This window comes from Oreochromis aureus, linkage group 1 (assembly GCF_013358895.1).
Source record: "Oreochromis aureus strain Israel breed Guangdong linkage group 1, ZZ_aureus, whole genome shotgun sequence".
Taxonomy (NCBI): Eukaryota; Metazoa; Chordata; class Actinopteri; order Cichliformes; family Cichlidae; genus Oreochromis; species Oreochromis aureus.
In genome coordinates, this window is record NC_052942.1 from 15,217,289 (window position 1) to 15,222,466 (window position 5,178).

Genomic DNA, 5,178 nt, shown 5'->3' on the forward strand with positions numbered 1-5,178 from the left:
GGAATCATGTATGATTTTCGTTCCACTTCTCAAGTCTACACCACTTTGTATTGGTCTTTCACGTGGAATTCCAATAAAATTGATTCATGTTTGTGGCTTTAATGTGACAAAATGTGGAAAAGTTCAAGGGGGCCGAATACTTTTGCAAGCCACTGTATACCAAGTGATCGCAACATCACTCGAGAAGCTCAAGAAGGGTGAGGATTCAAGATTCTTAATCTTGAATCTTAAAAAAGAATACTTAAGTAGTCAAGAGCTTCGTGAAGTTAGCTCACTAGTTTCCACCTAAACATGATATACCACGGTCTGACTGAGAGATTTCTGAAAAAAATTAAAACGTACGGCTCTACTTATCACTTCCAACATAAATGAAGACAGAAAACTGCATCAAAACAGCAATGCAATGCAAAATACCATTATGCTGAAAATCTGGGTGCTACTACTGCATAGGTACTTACTTTGGCTGGGGGTTCCAGCTTGGTTTCTAAACAAACAAACAAAACAGCAGATTAAGAAATAAATGGAAGGTTTATATATATATATATATATATATATATATAATTGAAAAAAAAAAACCCTGGAGAAATACTTACAGGCACGCGCCCATTTGCGAGCTCCTCCTGAAAAAAACACATTAAAAAAACCCCACATAAGTACTTCCAACAAACATTGCTGCCCAGGACAATGAAACTGATGGTGTAATAACTTCTTTTCTCATCCCACACATACCCGCACATGGGACTTTATCCCCCGCCGGTCACCTTCGCCCGGCGGGGGCTGTAGCGCCCAGAGCCTACGGTACCTCTCGTGTCTGCAGACATGAGAAAAAACAGTGAGCAAACATGTAACTATCACATCAATGTGAATCTGATGGGTGTGATTTTTCCAGACTGACGGAACTGCAAACAGAATGTTACAGAACTGTTATACAGCATGAGGGTAATCAATTCAAATTACTGTCCTTTATTTGACATAATTACTGTCTAACTGACAGAAGTTACAGGAAGTACTGCAAGTTAAATTAAGCTGACAAAAACCTTTTAGTGCTGAATACATACAAGCTCCACATTCAAGAACAATCTGAGCACACTGTCATTAGTTATCATCAGTGGGTAACTCTAGTTATGTATGAAATAGAGCTGGGTCTCATCACTGATTCACTGAGGTTGAGAGTGATGAAACCTATCAAGAGCCTCTAGAATCATATTTCCACATTATTTCCAGCGTGAGTCTCAAACAGAAGTTGTAGTCCTTTTAATTTTTGATCGTCTGCATTTAACTTACATGACTCGAAAGTCCATTCTGGTCAGCCGGGGAGGAGCTCGCCTTTTTTCTGAAATGAAAATTCACATGAGAGATTATCTAAAGTTTAAATCTTTATATTGGTGTTGTGGTTTATTATTGACTTTTTATTCTTAGCAACTTTGAAGAGAGTAGCAAAGTCTGTGTTAATACATGTTTTATTCCTGCATTGGAAATGGAAATTTTATATCAAGAAATCTAACACTTTGAAAAAATGTTTTCATACAAATGGATTGACAACTCAGGTGTAAATTATTATTCAAAGCTGCATGTTTCATGGCTAAAGGCCCAGAAACATGCAGCTCATTTCTGAGCCTTTGACCAAAGAGCAAAAAGGTTTTTTAAAATGCGAGTTCAGTTATAGTAAAGCTTAAAAAATCTTCATTTGACTAATTTTACACAGTAAAATTATCTTTTGTCAACACAAAAGTAAAGATTATTACTTATTTTTAGAACAATAAACCTTAAAGCAGATGATGAGAGTCCATAAAAGTCCATAAAAAGTCCATAAAAAGGCCAGAAAGGACTACAGGGACAAAATGGAGTCCAGCTACCACAGCTTTGACACCAGGCGACTGTGGAATGGACTGCGCTGCATCACTGACTACAAGAAGGTCAACACAGTCAGTGTTCAGCCCACTGCATCTCTCGCAGACGAGCTTAACAACTTCTATGCTCGTTTTGATGCAGACAACAGAGAGCGCTCAATAAAATAGAATTATGTCATTTTCAAAAATTCATTAAAAATCATCCTTAGTAGTTGATGTCCAACTTTCAACACATCCCTCCTCTGGGACACCTACTGTACCTGTGTGCCAAGTTTCAGACAGATTTACTGTAGAATTCCTCAGATATTAAAGCAAACTCGTATTCAATTCAATACAGTCAATATACTACAATTATGTCATTTTCAAAAATTCATTAAAAATCATCCTTAGTAGTTGATGTCCAACTTTCAACACATCCCTCCTCTGGGACACTTCCTGTACCTGTGTGCCAAGTTTCAGACAGATTTACTGTAGAATTCCTCAGATATTAAAGCAAACTCGTATTCAATTCAATACAGTCAATAAAATAGAATTATGTCATTTTCAAAAATTCATTAAAACTCATCCTTAGTAGTTGATGTCCAACTTTCAACACATCCCTCCTCTGGGACACCTACTGTACCTGTGTGCCAAGTTTCAGACAGATTTACTGTAGAATTCCTCAGATATTAAAGCAAACTCGTATTCAATTCAATATCTGTGGCAACATCTGAAAACTGCTGTTCACAAACGCTGTCCATCTAATCTGACTCAGCTGGAGCTGTTTTGCAAAGAAGAATGGGCAAGGATTTCAGTCTGTAGATGTGCAAAGCTTGTAGAGACATACCTTAAAAGACTGTCAGCTGTAATTGCAGCAAAAGGTAGTTCTACAAAGTATTGACTCAGGGGGCTGAATAATTACGCACACCCCACTTTATTTATTTGTAAAAATGTTTGGAATCATGTATGATTTTCGTTCCACTTCTCAAGTCTACACCACTTTGTATTGGTCTTTCACGTGGAATTCCAATAAAATTGATTCATGTTTGTGGCTGTAATGTGACAAAATGTGGAAAAGTTCAAGGGGCCGAATACTTTTGCAAGCCACTGTATACCAAGTGATCGCAACATCACTCGAGAAGCTCAAGAAGGGTGAGGATTCAAGATTCTTAATCTTGAATCTTAAAAAGAATACTTAAGTAGTCAAGAGCTTCGTGAAGTTAGCTCACTAGTTTCCACCTAAACATGATATACCACGGTCTGAGAGATTTCTGAAAAAATTAAAACGCACGGCTCTACTTATCACTTCCAACATAAATGAAGACAGAAAACTGCATCAAAACAGCAATGCAATGCAAAATACCATTATGCTGAAAATCTGGGTGCTACTACTGCATAGGTACTTAGACTGTGGGGGTCTGTGGGGGTCTCCACGTTGGTCTCTAAACAAACAAACAAAACAGCAGATTAAGAAATAAATGGAAGGTTTATATATATATATATATATATTATAATTGGAAAAAAAAAACCCTGGAGAAATACTTATGGGACACGCCCATTTGCGAGCGCCTCCTGAAAAAAACACATTAAAAAAAACCCACATAAGTACTTCCAACAAACATTGCTGCCCAGGACAATGAAACTGATGGTGTAATAACTTCTTTTCTCATCCCACACATACCCGGACGTAGGCTCTGACCGCCCGCCGGTCACCTTCGCCCGGCGGGGGCTGTAATCTCCACAGGTGGAGGTATTTTTGGTGTCTGCAGACATGAGAAAAAACAGTGAGCAAACATGTAACTATCACATCAATGTGAATCTGATGGGTGTGATTTTTCCAGACTGACGGAACTGCAAACAGAATGTTACAGAACTGTTATACAGCATGAGGGTAATCAATTCAAATTACTGTCCTTTATTTGGCATAATTACTGTCTAACTGACAGAAGTTACAGGAAGTACTGCAAGTTAAATTAAGCTGACAAAAACCTTTTAGTGCTGAATAGATACAAGCTCCACATTCAAGAACAATCTGAGCACACTGTCATTAGTTATCATCAGTGGGTAACTCTAGTTATGTATGAAATAGAGCTGGGTCTCATCACTGATTCACTGAGGTCGGAGAGTGATGAAACCTATCAAGAGCCTCTAGAATCATATTTCCACATTATTTCCAGCGTGAGTCTCAAACAGAAGTTGTAGTCCTTTTAATTTTTGATCGTCTGCATTTAACTTACATAATTGAAGCCTCCATCCGGGTCAGCCGGGGCGCAGCTCGCCTTTTTTCTGAAATGAAAATTCACATGAGAGATTATCTAAAGTTTAAATCTTTATATTGGTGTTGTGGTTTATTATTGACTTTTTATTCTTAGCAACTTTGAAGAGAGTAGCAAAGTCTGTGTTAATACATGTTTTATTCCTGCATTGGAAATGGAAATTTTATATCAAGAAATCTAACACTTTGAAAAAATGTTTTCATACAAATGGATTGACAACTCAGGTGTAAATTATTATTCAAAGCTGCATGTTTCATGGCTAAAGGCCCAGAAACATGCAGCTCATTTCTGAGCCTTTGACCAAAGAGCAAAAAGGTTTTTTTTTAAAATGCGAGTTCAGTTATAGTAAAGCTTAAAAAAATCTTCATTTGACTAATTTTACACAGTAAAATTATCTTTGTCAACACAAAAGTAAAGATTATTACTTATTTTTTAGAACAATAAACCTTAAAGCAGATGATGAGAGTCCATAAAAGTCCATAAAAAGTCCATAAAAAAGGCCAGAAAGGACTACAGGGACAAAATGGAGTCCAGCTACCACAGCTTTGACACCAGGCGACTGTGGAATGGACTGCGCTGCATCACTGACTACAAGAAGGTCAACACAGTCAGTGTTCAGCCCACTGCATCTCTCGCAGACGAGCTTAACAACTTCTATGCTCGTTTTGATGCAGACAACAGAGAGCAGATCCTCTACCCTCAGGAGGACAGTGAGGCTGCAACTTTAACTCTGAAAACAGAAGCTGTGAGATGGACCTTTAAAAAGGTCAATCCTCACAAAGCCCTAGGACCGGACGGCATCCCAGGCCGGCTACTCAGAGTGTGTGCAGACGAGCTGGCAGAGGTGTTCACCAACATCTTCAACCTCTCCCTGAGGCAGTCAGTGGTCCCCACGTCCCTCAAAGCATCCACCATCATTCCCGTTCCCAAAAATCAGTGGTCTCCTGTCTGAATGACTACCGTCCTGTTGCACTGACATCCGTCATCATGAAGTGCCTGGAGCGGCTGGTCAAAGGTCACATCTGCTCCTCCCTCCCTGACACACTGGACCCTCTTCAGTTTGCCTATCGGAC